Here is a 24,329-nt window from a genome sequence, read left to right on the forward strand (position 1 = left end):
CTCGAGTATATATCCGACGCAGTTAGACACAGTTAATCAACCGAAAACCACATCACTCTATATAAAAGCATATGATATCAACGTATACACATTCGAGAGTTAAAACAATGAAAAGAATATGCTGTTGTCTTAGCTCTAATCATAACACGCTTGTTATAACACGGTCACCATAACATACTTATCATAACTAACAATTTCTATGGTTTCGATTCAATAAAACACTCCGTACCACACCCGGCCACTCGCCTGTACGACGTGTGTACAGGTTTCCGTTAATTACTTTCCAAAAATAATTAGTGTTTTCTTATAACAATCCATTGATCCATGCGTGTCCCAACAAGTGCTCCAATAAATGCAGCAGAAAGTCCAACAATATAAACAACAAAAACGCATAAAACATTCGTGATTAATAAAATGAAATGACTAAACGATCGGAGAGACATCCGTTATGAAAACATTTTTAAGCTGTTAACGACGGTTACCAGCTCAATCACTGTTTCTAGATATTCCATTTAGATCTCTTAAAATTAGTGATTGCTTGACATAATAAGCACACACATACACACATACACACATACACACATGCAGACATACACAGAGAGTAAAGTTTTAAGGGGAGGGCGGCTGCTCTACACTGCGAAATAATGACGTGTGTAAATATTCCCATTGGATTATCTGTAAAAAGTTAAGTATCAAATGCAGCAGCAAATTATACCAACATATACCAGGAAGAATGGTTGGAAATAAGTCATACACCATCCATTATGATATCCAATTCCTATAGTTACATAACTGGAAAACGGAGTTATTAAACCTGACATAGTTGTATAGGACTGTTTTTCATTCATTTAAAAAACACTGTGAAAAAAAACAGAGCTTCTGTTTAATTAGACTTTTTTTATTTTTCAATTTTTCTTATCTTTTGTGTATGACAATCAAAGTGTTAATGCAAGTTCCATAGGCGTCTCGAACGTTTTCGATTCCGCATCGAATCATCTTCGGTAGAGGGGGAAAATTAACAAGTATTTTGGAAGGCTGGGATAGAGAAATCTCAATAGTGGAGCGCCAGTGTGTTGAGAGGACTATTAGCAAGTTGAATTCTGGGGGTCAGAATTTGGATCTCGCCTAAGAATAATATCACGACAAGCATTTTAAAATAGTATTACTAGTTTAGGATGCAATATTGCAATTATAGTTTGTTGAGTTTTTATGTAGATAACTTCCGAAATTTTCAATTTTTAAAAAATTTGTTTCGGAGTGTATTATTTTTGTGTCACTAAGAGTTTCCTTTCAAAAAGTATTGGCGTATTAAAAATTACGTAAAAACTTATGATGAATAAGTTTTTATGATTTTCATATGGGTATTTTTGTGTTATCCGTTGCAAAGAAAATGATCAGATTTGATGCGTTCAATGATTACGTTAATCCAACTGAAGCAACAATTAGGGCGATGTAGACTCATTTCAAAATTATTTTTTTTCAATTCATATTGTTATTATTAAGCCCATCTCCTCGTTTCATTAAAATTCAATCTTGGTAATTCCATAATTTCTTCTGAATCTTACTTTATTAGCTTTCGGGATGATTTAATTTAACAACCATTATTAAACAACAAATTGATATGTTAAAGTTTAGAAAAAATAATCCATAAACTAGTTAATCTACCCACCTTTCATTGCTTTCATAACAAAAAAATTCTATTATCATAATTATTAATTGCACTCACTAGAAGTTCTCACACAAGTCATCATCAGAGATTACTCACTGACAACAACATATGATATTCCCAAGTGTATGGATAACAACTAATCACCCCAGATTTCGAGCACACTCCACCTTTTTTTTAATAACCTTTGCAAATGAATTTGCGTTATCGCAATAGATGTTTCACATTGATTCCTCGCTGAGAACGACGGGTTAGCATTACAATTTGGGTGAACACAAACCTTTCAAATTTTCCACTCTTATTCGTACTAATTTAATAGATGTCTGATTAGAGTTTTCTCTCCTCGATTTTTCCATACTGCTGGACTTTCCAACATTCGATTTGGTGTAACGCAAGTCGATGGCGACACTTCAATTATTATTATTATTATTATTATTATTATTATTATTATTATTATTATTATTATTATTATTATTAATAATAATAATAATGATAATAATAATAATAATATTAATATTAATATTATTATTATTATTATTATTATTATTATTATTATCATTAAAAAATAATTCTTCTATATGAGAGTTATTGCATTATTGTTAGTAGCAGTACTATAACTATTACGGTTACTGCCACTACTACAATAACTCTAATATAGAAGTATTATTTTTCTTGTTCTTCTATAGAAGTAATGCGACTTATTATTTTGTCATAATTTGCATACGTGTAACATTAATTCCGAGAAAAGAACATTTTTGGATTATTTTATGTCCATTACGCAGTTTTGATTTTGAAACTATTTATAAAATAATTTGATTTTAAAACTATTTATAAAGTAATTTGATTTTAAAACTATTTATAAACGAATTTGATTTTAAAACTATTTATAAACTAATTTGATTGTAAAACTATTCATAGACTAATTTGATTTTAAAACTTTTTATAAACTAATTTGATTGTAAAACTATTCATAGACTAATTTGATTGTAAAACTATTCATAGACTAATTTGATTGTAAAACTATTCATAAACTAATTTGATTGTAAAACTATTCATAGACTAATTTGATTGTAAAACTATTCATAAACTAATTTGATTTAAAAAAAAAACTATTTATAAACTAATTTGATTTTAAAACTTTTTATAAACTAATTTTGATTTTAAACTATTTATAAACTAATTTGATTTTAAAACTATTTACAAACTAATTTGATTTTAAAACTATTTATAAACTAATTTGATTTTAAAACTATTTATAAACTAATTTGATTTTAAAACTTTTTATAAACTAATTTGATTTTAAAACTATTTATAAACTAATTTTATTTTAAAATTATTTATAAACTAAAGGGTTCTTGAGAAGAAATTCAAATTTAGGGAACTTTGTTTCATAAGTGTCCAATGACTACGTATAAAATTGTATGTAAATATGAAATAATTGAATTTTCAAATAGGGAGTTGTGTTCATAGTCGGTCCAATAAAAATATTTTATATATACTCTATTTAAACTGAAATTTAAGGAGTATTTATTAATTGGTGGTTAATTGATGCACATAATTAGCAGTTCAGAAAATCAGAAGAAGATGAATGATCAGCGTCCAACTCATTTTCACGTCTTTGCATAAAACTAAATGGTACTTTGCATAAAACTAAATCGTACTTTGCATGAAACTAAATGGTACTTAAGCTGATTAAGTATCGTGTTATCGTTAAAATTATCCCGGCAATTTACATATAATGCCGAAAGTTGCTGAAAGTTGCCGAATAAAAGTTTTTTTTCGTGTAAATGCTGCCCATTTTAATCAGTTTAAAAGATATTAGTTCTGTTATTATGAAGATAATTCAATGAAAAACTTATTGAAAAAATGACAATTATATTCTTTTGAATTCTTATGAATAAAATACACTGAATATATATTGGAAAATTCTTACGAAAATTTAAGAAAATTGAAATTTATATCAAGAAACAACACTTACTGTAAGATAAATTTCTATGAATAACTATTTATTTTTTTAAATAACAAACGACAGATAGCAATAAAGAAAATTCTGTTTTTTGCTATGATTACTTATTTCTGTATTTATTTTGTTCAAACCAAACTAAATAATTGGTCTTTTTATATTAACAAACTAATAATAGCGAATAAATGTTTTCTTAAATAACGTTGACTGCTGAAATTTCATTGGTTCAACGTTTCGACACATTTCGGTGTTTTATGTAAATTGTCCAGAAATTTCAGACGATAGTGCAGTTTTTATTCATGTACCGACTAAATCAAACCAAATAAAACTCATATTATGACCTTGTGCGTCTAGCAGCTGTCTTCAAAACATCACAATAATCAGTTTATTAGTTTATGGGCGAATCCTGTACATAGAATTTTATATAAAAATATACACATGCCAACTTTTATATAAATAGTGACAATAACATTGTTGTAATTGTCATAATTCGGATGTCGCCATTATATTTGTAATCGACGGCATTTAGGATAAAAGCTCAACTTGCAACAGCTGGCATTTCCCTTCCGAAATATTCAAATATATTCAATGTACGTTTGCTTATTTAAAGGGGTGTTTTAAAGCGCTTGCAAATCGAGTCGGTACGTAAGCGGCTGGCAATCTCGTCCATATGTGAAGGCAAGTCGCTAAGAAAAAGCAGAAATGAGTTTGGGAGGGAGCCAAAACGAGCGGGAAAATACATGTTCGAAATTACTATTCACCGTATATCGCTTCCATAAAAAGAAAAGCGTCGACTGTTCGTTGGTTGGAAAATTTCGACCAGAAATGAGGTCACCATTTTTTAGTCTGTTTTCACTTTCTTGGTCTGAGTTATGTCATGGAGAGGAGATGAGGGTAAAAATAATGAATTATCTTATAAAACTCAACTCCATATGTAAAATGGTAGTTTTTCTTGTTTGTAAACGTACATCTTTTTTTCTGAGAAAAGTAAATTTTAAACCTTGACTTTCGATAGCAAGATATGAATTTTATATAATCAGGTTGTTAGGAATTTATAACAAATATAACATTTTTTTATAAGACACGAAAAAAAGAAAGAATTCTTTTACACTCTATGAATAGTGTGGTGAGTTGGTTAGAAAGAGTTCTCTCGGTGTAATATCAAACAGGGTAGGAACAGTTTTTTCTTTGAAAAAGATTCGGTAATAATTAATCCCGTCTGCCATTCTTTTTTCAACAAATCTCTTCCGGTAATTCTGATTGTAGGGTTGGGTGATTCTATAGTATTACACTGACATTGTCATTATTTTGTCTGATCCAATGTAATATTCTTTAACCGCTAATATCTAGAAAATTGCTCACACATGAAAATATTCTTTATCCCTAAAATTCTTATCCATGTATAGAGTATCGTTGCCATATCTGGGTTGATGAATCTACCCCGAGTCTCTCACACTTAGACAAATCTCCAATCTAATTGGCCCTGCAATAGCAACCAAGTTTCTACCTCTGCCCTATCGCCGCAATGTTTCATCACTGCCTTTTTTACAAGAACTTTAATAGAATGTTTTTTACAAGAACTTTAATAGAATGTTTTCTTATGAACTCATTGCACTTGTACCTCCTCAGCGTACATACCATCGACAAACCCGTCTAGCAGCAACATCCCAACCCTTTTACTGTAGAGGTCTCTAGATGTTGGAAAGCCTTCTACTAGAGATTCTTCTATAGAAATACTAGATTTTTAATGCCCTTCATGTTTCCTGCCACTCAGACAGTACTAACATGCAGAAGTTTAAATGCGATGTGAACAGACATATGCTCATACACTCACATAGTTCTCTGTAGACACGAGCTCATATAAATGGGGGGATTCTATAGTATTACAGACACACCTCTACCTTCTTTATTGTCTTTTTTTCTGATTCCACGCATCTTACTCCGGCAATTATTTTGCACATTCTTGACTGCATTTATTACATCCAATATATTACACACATACGGGAGAAAATTAATTATATAAAACCAGTGCACATGACTAACGTTCAGTATATAACACAAAATGGTAAGGAGCTCACACTTAAAACACAGAAGGAGGGAGAGAAAGAGCGAGAAATTTTATTATTTCAGGTTCAAATAGACAATGCACTAAAGTCTGATTGTCACAACTGGTGAATTTCAAAAATCCAACTTGGACGTGAGGACACTTTAGAAGTACGATATACAATAAAATCATGTTTTAAACTTAGAAAAATGCCACAGAAACGTATGGGATTGTTCATATTGCTTTTGGGCAAACTTGCATGAATCAAGCATCAGTTTTTGAGTGGCATAAGAGATTTATGGAAGTCAGGAAGTCTGTGAGAGATGATGAGTTGTGTGGGAGGAGTAAGAAAGTCAAAACGTCGGAGTTGATTGGCCAAATAAAGAATTTCATGGATAAAAACCCTCGTGTGTCTATAGAGAAAATAAGTGCACAGTTTGATGCCAGTGTGGGAACTGTTCACACGATCATTCGTGAGAAACTGAAGATGTGGAAGATTTCTGTGAAGTTTCTTCCAAGTGTGCTCAGAGATCAGAAAGAAAGACGTTGTCATGACAAGAAGGAGATGATCAATTCAGATCACGCAGTTCTTGATGCTATGGTAATATGCGATGACGACTATGACTCAGAGACCAAGAGGCAAAATTCCCAGTGGAAGCATGCTAGTTTTCCCAGACCCAAGAAGGCCAGACAGAGAAAATTCACACCGAAACTTTTATGATGATACCGTTTTTGACAGAGGGGACATGATTTACATGCACAGGTTACCCACTGGACAGTTAACAGTTAATACGAAATATTATGTTAAAGTTTTAACGGAGTTCAGGCAAAGATTCCATTCGGAAGAAGTCAGTACTCTTTAAATCGCGTATGTGGCATTTCCAGCAGGATAATGCAGCAGCCCACAACTGCATCCTTAACATAAACTATTTGATCAAGATCGGCATCAAGACCCTCACCCTCTCTATTGTCCAGACCTTGCTTCCCGTGACTTCGGTAATTCCATAAGCTCAAAGAAAACATAAGAAACTGTCATTATGAGACAACTGAGGAGATAAAAGACCATGACGAAGGTCATTGACGAGCTCACATAAGACGACTTCCATGGACCTAGAAATGGTTGGAACGGTACAAGTGCATTACAGCCGGAGAAGATTATTTCGAAGTAGACTAGAGTTTCATGTGTGTGTCTGCTATCAATAAATGTGCCCAAACGAAAAAAGTCTGGAAACTTATTTAAGGCACCTTGTATATATACTAGTAGAGTGAGCCAAGTGAATGGGTGTCAGCAAATGTTTTTCTTATACTTTTATTATCTTCGAAATCAGTGAAATCTACTTTTTTTCTTAAATCAAATTGTATGCTCTAGACATCTTCGCAATATACACGGAGGAAATTTGTGGTCTAAAAATAAACTTAAATTTCGAATGCGATTCTATCATGTAAAATAAGCTATATTGCACTGTAGATAATATACTATTGATTTTATAATTTTATCTATTAATAATAGCTTGACTTAAATTTTAAAATACAAAAGTCAAGTATCATGGTTCAATTATGCTATAAAAATAGACATAAATTTCGAATGCGATTCTATCATATAAAATAATATAATTTTGTAGGTTGGGCCTTTCTGCTTGTGCGGTGATAAAATTTCTCAAATGCACTTGTGATGTTAGGTTGTATAAAAATGTTTACTTTGGTAAAAATGGGACTTCTTTCCTTAATCGGATTTTTCGATTATCGATTTTTTTATACTTCTCAGACGCATTCCGATATAAAACCTACGTAAGAACACTCTCAGACACTTTATGTATTTTCATGTAAAATTCCAAGCAAATTGGCGCATACGTTTCCGAGTTTCTGCCTCTCACACACACACAAAGTTCCTTTTATACAATATCAGATATATAGATAGATATGATACATATATAGATAAATATATAGATAAGATACAATAAGAGATATATAGATTAGATAAAATAGAGAGATAAGATAGATAATAATATAAGATAGAGATAAATAGATTGGGAACAGTTCATAAAGCCAGGAAATGAAAACTACTTGAAATAAAATTGATAATAACACTGTAAAAACATGTATGGAAGACCGTGAACGAAAAAAAAAACTATAAGTTGTAAAGTAGGAATAAAAATAACTTCCATTGGAACAGATATGGAAAAAATGAAAGCTTCAGGCATTTCGATTAAAACTAAACAAATATTTTTCTCTTTTACACTTTTCAGGAAAGAATGCCGTCTCGAAGCCATTTTGGTTAGAATATCGACAAACCAAATTCTATACGTAAGCTATGCACTCCATACACATTTCACACACACAACGAGAAGATTGCATCTACAAAACAATGGTGAATATCATAGATCGATAAAAAGGCATTCCTTTCATTACATTAAAAATAGTATTAGATTCCGTCATAAATAATTGTCTAGTGATATTGTGTATGGATTCGCAAAAATAATGCCCAAAATATTAGGTTAAATTGTGCAAAGGGGAGGAAACTCCGATTTGAATTTCAAAATTAGCGATGGGATTACATTTAAAGGTATTACGTCATTGAGAGAAATTCAAGGAGTTAGACGTGGCGAAGAAAGTAGAAACATGTTTTTCGTTTGTAGACATGCTGATAAGATTCGTTCGTGTTTATAGAAGCACTACTTTTATCGTGCACCCCTTTGAGAAGCTGGGGTAAAGACCGGTTATGTTGAATCACAGAGATTGGGATGCGTAAATACTTGTTAAATAAAGAATAAAAGCAGTTATTTGGGACCATTTTCCTCGTCTTTTCCTTCAAATGTTATACACATGACATGTCTTACAAAAAAAAAAAAAAAAGTTCGACTCCTATAGTAGATTTTCTAACCTCTCTAATCAAGATGTGGCGGTGGCTAACTGGTCAAATACACGCATTGAACACCTAGATGTGCCAAATTCGAATCCAGTTCGTTCCACCAAAACACTTTCTTGTCTTACCTTGGGATACATAAAATAACATCAATTTACACTCCTTTGCTGAGCATCGCTGATAGAACAAGAACAATAAACGGTTCACTTCGAAAATCTGTAAAGGTACTAGAGTTCGTTATATAGATTTCGAAACTTAAAAAGAGGTGTTTGAAGAAGGCCGGATTTTAAATCGACTGAAACGTTTTATGTAGATGCATATGGAGGTTGAAGTGGATAACGATGTGGAATGGCCATCTAGGTGTGCCAAGTTTGAATCGGTAGCATTACATTAATTTTGGTATTTTAACAACCTTCACGTGGTTCTTCTCGAAGGAATCGGGTAAACCAATGCCAGCAACAGAATCAAGTCGGACAAGAGTGATGTGCAAGGCGAATGTACCTTTTTACTGAACGTGTTCTATTTATCAAGACTATTCGAGGATAACTGTTACTGAAATGGAATAATAATAGCTATTTGAAAGGTAAAAACCTAATGAGCTGATTGACGATGATTAATGGAATAAAATAAGGGGTTAGTTGTGCGGAATCTTATGACACTGGTATTAAAGATGAATAAGTTGTATTGTTTCCAGTAGTACTTATGATATAGTGGATAGACTACTTGATAAAATTTAGTTGTGAATTACACTTCTGGAAGTTGAAGGATCAATCCTCAATGCGGGTGACACTAAAAAATACAATTGCAAATTAATTAGGACTTCTAACCAGTCATACCTGAGAGAACGAGAGCCTATATTGGCATATCCTAATACAGACAATCAATCAGAACGCTTTCAACATCTACTCGCAGACGCAGACGGCCCCCCCCACCCACACGTGCGAGCGCGCGCATACGGCCAGACATGTATTTTTCTAACAGGTATCTTCATCTCAACTCATACAGTTTTTTTTTTTTTTGCCTCTTGCAAGTCTTAGCAGCAATCGAAGATCTGTCTGTCTTATTCATGTAACGGTATTGGATATTCATAATCTGAAAGGATGGCTTTTAACGCAACCCATCGCCTTCTTTAAAGCAATGGCCGACGGAGAGGGCGTATTTAGTAAGCAACACATCGACTAGTTCGCTTTTTAAGATAATAAATATTCGCGTCTCTTAAAGCAGTTGTGGTTGAGCTGTCCCTTACCTCCGCACCACGGACGGTCGATAGCCGACAGCGGGGGAAAATTTTATCGCGAGAAACTACAAAAACAGCGAAGAAAGATAGCTAAGACGCACACACTAACGCATACGCATTTATTCGTGGAACGCTTGATTTATATATATATATATATATATATATATATATATATATGTATACACACACACATATATATATACATATATATATATATATATATATATATATATATATATATATATATATATATATATATATATAAAGAGCAATTATAAGAGCAAAACATGTTAAAAACACTTTGGAAAAGAGTTAGAAACATATTTAATTTGAAAAGGAAACACTAAATAAGTGGATAGTCCTAAATCCGCGGAGTTTCGAAGAAATACTTTCCTTCTCATCAGAGGGTAGGAATTAGCAGAATGCAGGATCGGATTTTGCTTGCAAAAGTATTTGATGAAATTACAAGTTAGTCAAAGATCTTACTTGATAACAAAAAGTGAAGCAGAGGGAATAGGGTGAAGAAAAGGGTGACTTCACGTGAATGGATAGTCTGGTGAAAGGTAAAGTATCCAATGACGGTAAAATCCAAAAATGTAAATCCAAGAAAGTTAGTTAAATTTCCATTCTCACTTATTATAAGCTCTATCTCCTATTTGGTTTTATCGAGCTTTTACATCTGGTTGAGATTACTTTATAAATATTAATTCTTTAATATTTATAATATACTTTAGTTTTACCATCTTGGATCATTTTGGTAAATTTAATTGTAATTTTTATTTTACATATACATATATATATATATATATATATATATATATATATATATATATAACGAAAGAGATAAATATTAATGTGTATAAGGCTAGAAATGGAAACATGTCGTAATTTCTAATACTATTATACATACGTGTCTCACACACATTGGTTTAAGTAAACTACATCTTATATAAGTTTGTGCGTGTTCAATCGATCATAACGACCAGTGTGCATGCATGTACTTTCATTCCATCATGAAAAAAGTAAGCGAGGAAAAATATGCCGAATGAAAACGAGAAAGCAAATAGTCTGATAAATTACATCGTTTGGAATACATTTCGCAAAGAAATACTTTATTCAAAAGTTGGTGTTTTACTTTGGGTCATCAGAAATAATAGTTTATGAATCATAAAATAACTGGCGTCATTTTATGATTCTGTATGAATATTTGTGCAAACACTGGCAAAGCATACCTTACGTCACTATACACACACATATATATATATATATATATATATATATATATATATATATATATATATATATATATATATATATATATATATAGGGGCTCTTTTAGTTTTTGACAGACAATGGATACCCACGAAGGGGTGGCTACACGTGAATTTTTTGTAGCAGGAGGTGTGCAATCTCCAACACCACCATTCCTGACTCAACATTGTTAAATACCAGTGCAAGTGAAATGTATGTACAGGACGACTGGAAACATCAAAGTGTAGTATCTGTGCCTCAGATACTGCACTTCAATTTCTTGTTCTCTGTCAGTGGAGGAGAAATCCTTTACGGCTGAGACAATTTTTATTTTTGTTCCCTTTCTCTACGTTAAAAAACGACCCTGGTGTCTAACTCTGTCCCGTTGGGAGGCCTTGTAAATACGAACAAATGCCGAGGTAAGCAGAGAACACATACAACGCCTAAAATTCCCAAATGGTCACTCATCTGGTACTAACCAGCTTCAACGTTGCTTAACTTCGGTGATCTGACGAAAACCGGTGTGAACGCGACTATGCCTGTGGGTGTATGTATATATATATATATATATATATATATATATATATATATATATATATATATATATATATATATATATATATATGTGTGTGTGTGTGTGTGTGTGTGTGTGTTTGTCTATATATATATATTTATATATATATTTATTTATATTTATATATATATACATATATCATATATTATATTAATATTAATATAAATATAATATATTAATATTAATATAATATATTTATATATATATTTATTTACATATATATTTATTTACATATATATTACAACGGTGAAAATGAGGATTAAACCAAAGAAAAGTCGAAGTTTGTCAATCATTAAAGGTTCTGTAAGGCAAATTCACTTTAATGTCGGGGAGGATATTGTACCGACAGTTAAGGAAATTCCTGTGAAGAGTCTAGGACGCCTTTACGAAATTCCATTAACAGACAGACATCGGGGTATGGAATTGCAAAACATGGTCCTGAAGGGACTTGAGGCAATAAATAAAGCTTTTTTGCCGGGAAAGATGAAAGCTTGGTGCTATCAATATGGATTAGTACCCCGTCTTTCGTGGCCCATGCAAATTTATGAAATAGCACTATCTCGTATTGAACGGATAGAACAACACGCAAATAAATATATACGTAAATGGCTTGGAGACCCCCCTGTTTTTCTAAAATAGGGTTATACACGAATTCTGGCAGCCTGCAACTTCCTTTGTCCGCATTAGTAGAAGAATTCAAAGTTGAAAAGGTGCGTCTTCAAATGATGATGAATGACTCAAATGATGAATTTGTCCGGGAAGCACATCCAACTGTAAAAGCTGGCACCAAGTGGTCAGTTACAAAAACAATTGAAGAAGCAGAATCCAGTCTTCGAACTAAGGAAATAATGGGTCTTGTTCAGGTTGACAGGGCTGGTTTAGGATCCACAAATTATGAGCCATTTTCCAAAATGGGCATTAAAGATAAGAGAAAAATGGTGACCGAGGAAATAAAAATGTTTGAGGAGGAAAAAAGAAAAGCTACTGCTGTTACCCAGGCCAAGCAATGTGCGTGGACAACATGGAGTGATATTGAGCCAGTTAAATTATCATGGAACACCTTAATCGAAATGGAACCACTGGCGATATCTTACCTTTTGAGGTCTACATATGACCTACTGCCATGCGCATCGAATCTCAAACAATGGGGATATATAGATTCTGATCTATGCACTATATGTCAAAAAGAGCGCGGTACCTTCTTGTCTGCATGCTCAAAATCCCTTCCAATGTTTACATGGCGACACAACCAGGTTCTAGAAGTGCTGGTTGAGATAATATCATCCCAGTGTATATTAGCTAACAAACAGCCTGTAACAACTAGTGAACCCAGGGTTCAATTTTGCCAGGAAGGCAAATGTCCATCAAAGAGGAAAAATAAATTGAATCCCAATATGAAGTTATTGAATGGGGCAAAGGATTGGAAAGTTTCAGCAGATCTGAAGACATCTTTGAAATTTCCACATCATCCAAACAGAAAAGCGGCCTGATATTTTGCTCTAGTCTGACTCTAAAAAGAGTATATTTTTAATCGAGCTAACTGTCCCTTGGGAAGAAAATTTCTCAGAGGCTCATGAACGAAAGAAAGATCGGTACGAATGCGTGCGTGCCGAGTGTACATAAAAGGGATGGATGTGCAATGTGATGCCTATTGAGGTTGAATGTCGAGGATTTTGAGGACACTCCACCATTTCGCTTCTTTCGAAAATAGGCGTCACTGGAAGGGATTAATGTCGCCTGCAAACAATTGTTAGACAGGCGTCATGCTGGATCTGGCGCAATTCGAAGACATTTGGAAAGAGAGCATAATATTGTCCGTTCTCGGGCTGCTCTGGAAGAAAAAGAAAAAGAGAGAGGGAGGGAAAAAGGAAAAAAAGGGGGAGAAGAAAAAAGGAAAGAAAAAGAGGGAAAAGGAAGGAAAAAAAGGGAAAATTAAAGAGAAAAATAAATTAAAAATTTAAATTAAAATTAAAAAGTTAAAAATGAAAAAAGTTAAAAACAGCGTTTTTCCTCTGCTTGAATATGCCAGGTATTTTTTTTTAATCCTATTTATTGCTTTGCCCAGCAGCAATAGCTGCTGGTGGCGCCAGGGGTGGCAGTCCCGCTTTAGCCACCGAAACTGTGTCATTACCTCTGGTTAGCGGCTGATGAGGGCAAAGTAAAAGCACATGTGGTCACATGTTGTATGTAGAATTACATATATATATATATATATATATATAACATTATATTATTTTATATTTTATATCTTTTATATTATATATATTATATAATATATTATATATGTTATATTTTATATTTATTATTAACACACAGACACGCACACACACACGCACACACACACACACACACACACACACATATATATTAATGAAAACAAAGGGATGTAGTGTTTACTTGATATACGCAATGGTAAACTTCAAACAGTATTTATATATAAAAAAAATTTAATCCCAACTGAATTAAAAAAGCTCAGCATCCAATAAAGAGTAGAACATATTATTATAAGAGAAAGAAAATTAAAACTACTACTACTACTACTATTACTATTACTACTACTACTACTACTACTAATAATAATAATAATGTGCGGATCGTGTAATGAAAGGGAACAAACATTAGCGCATATTATATCAGAATGCTCTTTGCTAGCTCAGTATAAGTATATAAAAAAATTAAGTTACAACAAAGTCCCTCAGATCCTACACTGAAAGATATGAAAACTGTGGATTGGACTACAATTTTAATCTTCTTTTGGGACATGCACATACAAATCGATAATTTTCAAAATCTGACATCAGTTTTCAAACACAAACTAAGAAAAAAAATCGACTTAAACATTCAAAAGTTGAAACTACTATTTAATAATAATAATAAGAAGAAGGAGAAGAAGAAGAAGAAGAAGACGAATAATAAAAAGAAAAAGAAGACGAAGAAGAAAAAGAAGAAGGATAAGAAGAAGAAAAAGAAGAAGAAGAAGAAACAGCGACATTTTCTTTTTCTATAACCACTCATTCATCATTAGCAAAAAATATTTCCAGAAGTCTATGTTTTTTTTACATAGGCGGCACCACTTATCAAGGCCGATAGGCCACTCAAGGATAAGGGTTAAAGAGTGTACAGCAGTCAAAATGGCAATATAGTAATCGATAGTTATGGAAGTTCGGTAAATTTGTTAACTTAAGTGGAACGGCTCATCAGAAACTTGTTCACGTTGGACTTGAAGACAACCATATTATAGACAGCTGGAAAGCAGGAAAACGGAAGAAAATTCCACAGGCGTGCAGTTCTAAGAAAGAAGCTTTGATCATGGAATCTATGTTTAGGTTTAGGCACAGATAAAGAGTGGGGGGAATTATTAATAGTGTTTTCAGCTAGACGAGTGTTTCTTGTGAAAGTTTGGCGAGGGGGGACCATAGATTGAAGCTCAGTCGAACACTTTCCGTGAATTTTACGATAAAGCAGAGACAAACTCGCAACATCTCTTCTGTGAGATAGAGGTTGCAGCGAAGAGAAAAGGACATCTCCCACCAGGCCACGAAGTCTATTTTGAACCCTATCAAGGCAGGACAAGTCTTTTCTAACAGCTCCTGTCCATATGTGGGAACAGTATTCCATACTTGGACGTATCTGGCTTTTATATAGATAGAGAATTGCATCAGCAGTGAGATATCTACTGGATCGATAGAAGGATCCCATCATTTTTCCAGCGGCCTTGGCAACAGATTTGATGTACGTATTCCATTTAAGATCAGGAGTAAAGGTCAAGCCCAGAAGCCTGTCAAAACTTGAGCCCCCCCCCCAGACGAGGGCCATTTATTTTAATTGATGCCAGATGGGGATCAGAACGTTGATGATGTAAAGATAGAAGCTTGGTTTTAGATGCATTAAAAGTAACCAGCCACTCCTTTCCCCATTGTACAACAAAAATACCAAAATAATCTACACACAAACACACACACACATACACGCACACACACACATGCATACACACACAAACACATGCATATGCATACACACACGCACACAGACACACACATATATGAACATAATTAAGTTTCAGTTAAACTGTTCATTTCATCGTTACATTTTTCAATTAATCTTTTGTTTTTACATTATTCTTATTTACTCACCAGGAGTTCTCACACAGGTCATCATCAAAGATTATTCACTGATAATAACCCTGGCGTCTGAGTGACAAGAAGTCTCCAAAGATTTCCAATAATCTTCATCGCATTTGATTACTTTTGCAATGAATTTGCATTATCACAACAGCCGTGACCTTGAGAGTGAGACTGACCTCTCACTATCAATGACGATTAGTTTTCACTGGAATTTGGGTCGTAAAAAGCCTGCCTAAGGTCCCAGTCATCTTCACACTCATCCGCTAGAGGAGTGGTTAGTGATTTCTCTACTCTGTCTTTCTATCCTCTTTGGCACTTCTGGATAATTAGATGTGGTACAAAACGATACCAGCACAACACTGTTACCCCCCCTTTTTTTAGAGGGGGCGATGTTAGTTAACAGTTTTTTTGTTTTTTTTTGTGTCAGTTTTCTTTGTTTCATGTGACGTTCCTTTTTGTTATCTCTGTTGTTATTTATTTTCATTATTCTTAAATTATACAAACTCAAAATCAAACGATTATCGATATATTTAACTTTCGATAAAAAGGCAAATTATCATTGTCTGTTAATTCATGCATGCGTATAAAAACAGAGTTACTTTGAGAAATGGCTAAAATTAGCCACTTTTCCACTAATTTATTAAGCGGAAAATAAGGTAGATTCAGTTATTTTCTGCTCTAATTCACTCGTTTCATATTTTGTTGCGCGGTTTTAAATACGGTAGCACCATCTTATTAAATTCGATTTCATACATTGTATCTTGCTATTATTTATCGCTTCATAACAATTTCAATTATCTCATATCGATCTACGGACCTTCCATCCATATTTCTTTTATTTCTTCTTTTTAGCATTTCTTCTTTTTAGCATTTCTTCTTTTTAGCATTTACACGGCTTCTTCCTTTCTCTATGTCTTCTCTACGATGTTGCTTTCACTATTTTTTGATCGTAAAATCAGATCATATACTAATCAACATTGCTAACGTGTTGTTTTCTTTAGGAAGCTATGAATATATATTCTTGGTTCAAAACGCTGATATATTGTAAACTGCAATATACACGATTCATTTGATTCATGTTGTGTACGTGATGAACCCGAATTATCCTTACCGTCGCCATAAAAGGACTCATCTCAACCTGTCGAACATGGATTTGAGAATGGACGATTACGCAACAAGAAAATTTATGCTTATCAATCACGTGCGTGCTTTCCGCCCATAAAACAAGTGGCTAATAGAAATCAAATTCGTTTTACCACTCGAAAGGCTAAGACCATTCAACGGCAGCGATTAGTATTGAAAACGGAGAAAAAAGTATATCAGGCAACAATGTTCCAGTGGCGTGCTTATTGTTTTCATCCACGGAAACCGTCTTTAACTCTTTTGTTATATTCTGTCAGAAGTCAAGTAAACTTTGTTAAGTTTCATCCTTAGAATTGTAATCGATGTCTTTATTATTACTAGATTTTGTACTTAAAATACATATCTTCAAATATTGTACCTGCATAAATAAAACGATATCTTTCAAACGAAATTCTCTCGGCATGCTGATGCGGTTCAAAATCTCAGAGCATATATTGTCATGGATGCCACATCATTTGATCTCTTGATATCTTACTTCCTGCTTCTACCACGATTCAAGATTCACTCAATGCATATTCATTTATTACTATTTCCTCAAGCTTATTATACTGTGAAACTTTTATTCACATAAAAATACAGTCTGATAAATTCAAAAGACCTATAATTATTTCATATTAAATTCCGATTAGGATTAAATAATATGCTTATTCACACCACATAATTGATTTGGATTAGAACGTTTTACTCAACTGCGTCAAATGTTTATTCACTTTTATAAAATATGAAAGTTTCATCGATAAATTCAGTCATTCTTTAACGTAATACGACAAAACTGAAATTTACAATGGAATTGATTTTTGTAATTAATCTAGTAATCGATCACATATTATTTCAATTTCTTTTGAGAATAATTCTTTCTGAAGATACTCATCGATTCGATAAATAATCCAATTATCATGATACTGTCATTTGAATGTTCACTTGGTGTCAACCATCCTCAAACCCCACATCTTGTGCTGATGAAGAAATTATATATGAAGAAAGTTGATATCGAATCTGAAATATACATACACAATTCTAAATTGCTATTGTTTTGAATTTTGTCAACATATGTAAATGATCTTGCATTACTTTAGTTTACTTCCTATTTATTCTTCTTTAACTCTCGCAGATCTAAATCCTCTTCTATTTAGCTGATAAAATTTCAGAGAGAGAGAGAGAGAGAGAGAGAGAGATCTTTTTTGTTTTTGTTTTTGCGATAGGCTTTGAATGAATTCAATTATTTACGAAAGTGTATTTTTGCCTAAATGCGAGTTGGGAATAATTTTCTCTTTAACAAATTTGGTACCCCATATGGAGAGCGGCATATTTGTTTTTAAAATATAATTATCCACTGACACGTGTTTCGTCGTCTACGATTCATCAGAGTGGCTGAATCTGATTATGTTTTAAAAACTATATATATATATATATATATATATATATATATATATATATGTGTGTGTGTGTGTGTATGTGTGTGTGTGTGTAACAGACGAACGAAACTGATGCTTAGACTTTCGAAATATATTAATTAGAATCATTTTATTTCAAACTCAATTTTTTAATCATACTAAACGTATTTATTTCTTTCAATCGATTTGTGGTAGAAAAATTTACATTCTACTGATTTTGACCAATAGTCAAAGTTTGATTCGATCGAATCATCATCGATTTTTTTAAATAGTTGTCATAATAAAACAAAAAAATGGAATTTCTTTCAACTGCAAAATAATGTGACGTAAAGACAAAAGCTAATGGTGTAAAAATTAGCTTATAAGAGACATATGCACTCTAGACCATAAAAAAATGTTCGAGCAAACTCGCTGATAGTTCCCTTTATAGGAAATTTTTCGGAGAAAGAAAATATGACTTGGGGAAATGGACCTCCCAGAACTGCACATAATATACTTCAGCCCGACAGAACCAAAGGCACCATGTCAATGACTTATATTAAACTAGTATATTATGGACATGCGACATAATTGTGTCAACACACTGGTTCTCATTATATCACTGAAGGTAAGCTACGTGGAGCCTAGTCAGTATCAGATGGGTGACTATTTGTGAATGCTAGCGCTGAATGTCATCTTCCCATGGTCAGGATAACCATGCGGTGGGGGACTGCTTATGAATTTTATATTTCCTGTAAACTTCTTTGGCGGAAGCCGATGTATTACCGGTTCGTATATTATGTATGGCCAGCACGTCGATCACATATGGTCGATAGGCATGAATGCTAACGTTCCAGATTGTACTTGTTCTTTTTTACATCGATGAAGGCGAAATATCTAATAAAGACGATAAGGTGCATCAAGACTGTTTCGGCCATACTATTCATGTTCTGATTCATCACGTCGGCCGCAGAACATTTTAAGTAGTTGTTCATAAAAGCTCGAATCTGAACATAAAATAAATCAGTTTGATACAATATTTCTACACGATTACAAAATGCTTGACAGGAATTTCCCTGCAAGCAAAAACACTCAACTGATAATCAACTTTTTACTTCGCCAAAAGTGATGAACCTTTATTTATTTATTTATTTGCTTACAAAAGAGTCGATCTCAGAAATTTTCTGCGAAACTCGAGCACTTTATGGCAAGCTCAGAAATCCGTAATTTCTAAGGGATTTTTTAAAATGCGATTCATGAGGATAGTGTTGTAGTTCCGGTGAACATGACTTAGTAAAAGTTTTAAGTAATTCTTAATTTTATTCTTAGTATCGCCTGCACTGACTATTGAGCATTCAACTTGCAAAAAATGTTGTCCGGTACTTTTATTTGTTGTGTTTATAATTTGTATTGTTTCGGTTACTTGGATTACTATGCAATGGTTAAAGGCACTGATTACTAATCAGTTCTAAGTGATTGTCTTCTGAAGGTTCAATCTTTACTGCATGCAATGAAAACGAAATAAAAACATAATTAGCATTTCTACTCGGCCATGTTTAACGAAACGAGCACAATCTACCCAGTAAATGAAATAAAGAGTCCAATTCGAAATATATTACCACGTTCCCATATTATGACAAATGGGTCACCGCTTATAAAGGTCCGAGAAACTCGAGGATAAGGGTTAAAATAGTTGGACGATAATCGCTGTTATGAGGATTGGAAATAATGGCTGCGATGGAAAGAAGTTTACTTAGCAACTGACGAGAACGACTCGACAAGTGTTTGTTCAAGACAACCATGCTATAGGTAGTAAGGAAGTAGGTCTGTGCTACTTTCTTCAACCGTAGGGATGTTTTATGAAATAACAATGTTCATGAAAGTTCTGCTTGTTTTTTTGGTACATAAAAAGAGAAATAAAATGTCTTTTTTATTGTAAATAGACGAGTTATTACTGTGAACGTTTTATAAAGATAGACAGAGATTGGAGCTCATTCGAGCACCTACTATAAATACAACAATGCAGTAGACGGAGACTAGCAAAAATGTTTCTTAGAAATGTTCGCATGCGGAAATCATATCATGGAGCTGCTTCCCAGCATGGTCGTTTTCAAATCTGATGGAAACAAGTTTTTATTGAGATTTCCTCTTAAATAATTGAATGCTTACAAAAGTTCACCATTTCCGATCGTTGCAGTGTTGTCTGAATATCTAACTAGCATTCATTAACTCTTATCTTTGAATGGTCCTTGGAAATTGATAAGAAATGGACCCCTAGTAAAACAATTTAAGCATAGTAGCCTGAATACTAAATACAAGTACTAGAAACATTACAGTCGTCTTGTTTCTCCAACTAGGGAATAGATTGGGTGTTTTCTTCCTTATGCTTTCTCACTAAAAATATGTTAGGGGAAGTCGAGGAGCTAACACAAAATAAAAAACTAGCGATTCTTTTTACTCTGACCGGAAGTAGCCTTCAACGGAACGAGAGCACGGCAAGTTCTCTAAAAGAACTGAATATTTGCATCAGTGCCCTTAGCTTTTGCGATATCAGAAATGTATACAAGAAATGTATTGATCGAATCCGACTTGCAAGCCTCACTGAATATATTATCTATATCCTAGATCTATCCCCCCTTTGTCTTCCCTCTTATAGCATTTTAGTTTGTGATTTTGAACGAAACAAGTTTCCAACTGGAGTTGTTATCCCTTTTTTCCACAACTGAAAGAAGCGAATCTCCTTCAGCATCCATTATCTTTGATTCATCCACTCAGGTCGACTCACTAAAATAGACTTCTTTATGACGAACTCTATAAAGATGCAAAGTCGATATCTTCAAACGATTCTTTCGAGTGTTGAAAAGATGCGCTGAAGCAACACTTGACTTGTTCAGTGGATTTTTTTGTTCATGTTTTTACTTGACTTCCATCGTTTTCTTTTCCACTCGAAATATTCTTTCAAAACGCAAGAGATTTATATTAATTCATTTTCATAAATGGTAAACGTATTACCAAGGAAAAAATAAGATGAGCAAATCCGCTCTACTTTTTGGTAAAAGCCAAAACATCTTTCTCACTAATTATGTTTATTCTACCAATATTATTAAAAGTTATTACGAAATTCTAACATACATATGTGTGTGTGTGATTTATTTTTACTTCAATTCTTTTAAACGAAAACACTAAACCTAACTACTAATTCAGAATAATTGTCACTCTCCGACGCGATGCCTCAAAATGGGGAGCGACACACACACATATATATATATATATATATATTTAAAATTATAAATATACTAGACTACCCGTGATCCGTTGGGTCAGTATATGTTATGACTAGCTATGGAATAGTGAATATAATAATTATGGCAAAACATGCGCGCTGGCGCGTACAACAATGGACACCACTTATAATATAAAAAAATTATATTTATAAATATCCAGAAAACTACTTATCTGCGGAGAATTTAAATGCCATAGCCGTTTTCAACATGCTCGAAAACCTTTTAAAGTTGTCATTTTAAATGAAAATGTTAAGGTGGAAACAAAGTAAAAAATTACCAAAACTTCTATTTTTATATTTGCTTTCAAAAAGGTAAAGTGCCAGCGCTTTCACCGAATGGCTTTGTAAACAAAGAAGTGCGACTCTTAGCGAAAGTCAATAGCACTGTTGGATATGTCGTCATTCATCTGAGGGAGATAACTATATTTTACTAAGACATTAACGTACAATGAGCACCCACCCTTTGGCCAATTTAGCTCCCTATATCATTTGTTTTTTCTTATTCCTGTGGCAAAAAAACTTCCTGCGAATAAAACAGTTTTTATTTAAAAGAAAAAAGCTGATATTTAGGCTTGACAATAAATTCTCTTGAAAATTATGCGATGCAAATTGCAGAGTAAAATGTAATATTTATGAAACAAGTTCGACGAAAGTTTTTAGTACAATTCTTTAATAAAAAATAAACTTTTACTTATATTATTTCATTTAAATATTTAGTTTTTCTTTCATTTTATTTTAACAGTTTAAAATCATTAGAGTCATTTGAATTTAAATTTAAAAGAAACAACAAAACGCTGATATTTTAACGTTTTTCTATGCAAACACTTTAAATTATCTGTTCGAAATAGCAGCTTCTTTTTTGTCGTAAATGTTTTGCATTTGTTTTAGCGTCTAAAATTGTAGTAAAAACATGAATTAAAAAAGTTTTAAACTTAAAAGCATGAAAATGAAAGAAAGTTTTTATTCAATTAAAAAATCGTACTACAAACTTTTGTGGCATTTCATGAATAATATCGGATTGGATTCGAATTGCTGCTTCTTTTAAACAAAAAATTGTTTCAAAACGATTCTAGTTTGCAATGAAAGTTTAGGTAAAAGTAAAATGCCTATAAAAATCAAGTTTTAAAAAGCAAGTTGGTGCTCGTTGACCTAATGTGATAAACTTCGTTTATTTTATCTTTTAAACAAAATTAATTGTTTGAAAACCATTCCAACTTTCAATGAAAACTATAAATAACATTCGTAAAATGAAGATGCAAAAAAAAAACAGAAGGGAATTAGTTTTGTTTTTATTTGCATATTTTAAATGCGAAAAAAAATGAAGATTATTAAAAAACTTTCATGGTTTTGTTTTTACTTAATTTCGCATACGCAGAATTTTTCAAACCATAAGTTGTAGACCGGTTACGCGGTTTCAACAGCCAAGCAAGGCAATTTAAGTTTTATAATATAATAAGCTAGGTACGTATATATATTTATATTTATATGCGCAAGATTAACTACATGAACTAATTAAGCGATCATTATAGATGTTAGAACACATCTGCTAAAGTAAGGATGGATAATGTGGGCTATATTTAGTTTATTTTAGTTATATACCTACGAGACATCTAACGTCCTATATTTGTGAGATTTTATCGCTAGGAATTAAACATCGTTAATAAATATTTTCCAAAATTCAGTTTCTTTGGGGCGTACCAAGGAGTTTAAAATTGCGAAAATTCATATATTTCAGATTTGCATAAAATTCGACCCATCAGGTATTAGATACCAATTAATCAGGATTCCCTGATTTTCAATTACTTATTAAGCTGAAACCTTAAATTTTAGAAATTTTTACTAAATCGGACGCTATTATTTTATTTTGGAACAATGTATTTTAAATTGGTAAAGGAGGAAGTTTTTATTTTTTAACGACATCGCTAATAATATCATTTTTGTATGTGTGTGTTACAGACGTAAGAACATGAAATTATGAATTATTTTTATTTCCTCTGTAAATCTATTATTTATTAATAATTATTTTTTCCCATTTGGGGGGGATAACAAGAAACGGAGTTTTGTTGGAAGGTGATTTAATTAGCATAGGTTGTCTTGGTGCTGAAGCGATATCATATTAGTGCAGGATTTGCATAGAATCGATCTAGTAGCTATAACAACAGCAATGAAAAAAATATGTAGGGCGAAGAGCAGAGTGGATAGAAATTTCCGCCCACAGGATTACCGACAGGAAAGTTTGCTTTACCAGTGAAAGATGCAGACAAGGTGAAGGTTGGTTTGAATTGTTTTCTTGTGCCTGTACCAGAAAAAAAACTTTATTGGGTTAAAGTGCAGAATACTTAACAGTCCTGAAATCGTAAATTATAAAAAAAAAACGGTGCTAGTGCATTTTATGAACTGGATGTCGGTATACGTACGTTCAGGTGTGCCCGACACTTGACGTAAACCGCTGAAATAAGCAGAGCAAATATTAAAAACGTAAAGAAACAGAAAATAGGAACATTCATCGAATACAGATTACAATTAAAAAGAAAAAAAATAAATAAAAAGTGGTAAAACAATTTAAAAAAATAGCAACTTACCATAAGTTTATGAATAAATATTGTATTACTTTGTTTAAATAAGTAGAAACATTTTTCTCGTGTGATTAAAAACTATTTGGGAGACTAGAATTAGAATTAAAGGTCTTCAATCAGTAACATTTTAAATTAGTTCACCACATGGTGTAGTAAATAATGGGCAATCAACACTTCCCCAAGATCCACCAATCACGGTAGCACAGCAAACGAGAAAGCTAACATGCTTGCC

At 32.8% G+C, this 24,329-nt stretch overlaps 1 protein-coding gene across 4 annotated transcripts in view; it reads left to right on the forward strand.

Annotated features, from left to right (window-relative positions):
• LOC145265458 (acetylcholine receptor subunit alpha-like) overlaps positions 1–24,329 on the forward strand; it is a 1,250,815-nt gene that overhangs the window by 22,188 nt on the left and 1,204,298 nt on the right. The window contains exon 2 of one of the 4 annotated variants that reach the window (XM_080121318.1): positions 7,920–7,977. The exons of the other annotated variants lie outside the window; for them this stretch is intronic. The gene's annotated coding sequence lies outside the window, so the exon portion shown is untranslated. The remainder of the gene's footprint in view (positions 1–7,919; positions 7,978–24,329) is intronic. 4 annotated transcript variants of the gene reach the window in all.

Source organism: Euprymna scolopes, chromosome 40 (assembly GCF_053919585.1).
Source record: "Euprymna scolopes isolate OS-2025 chromosome 40, ASM5391958v1, whole genome shotgun sequence".
Lineage (NCBI taxonomy): Eukaryota > Metazoa > Mollusca > Cephalopoda > Sepiida > Sepiolidae > Euprymna > Euprymna scolopes.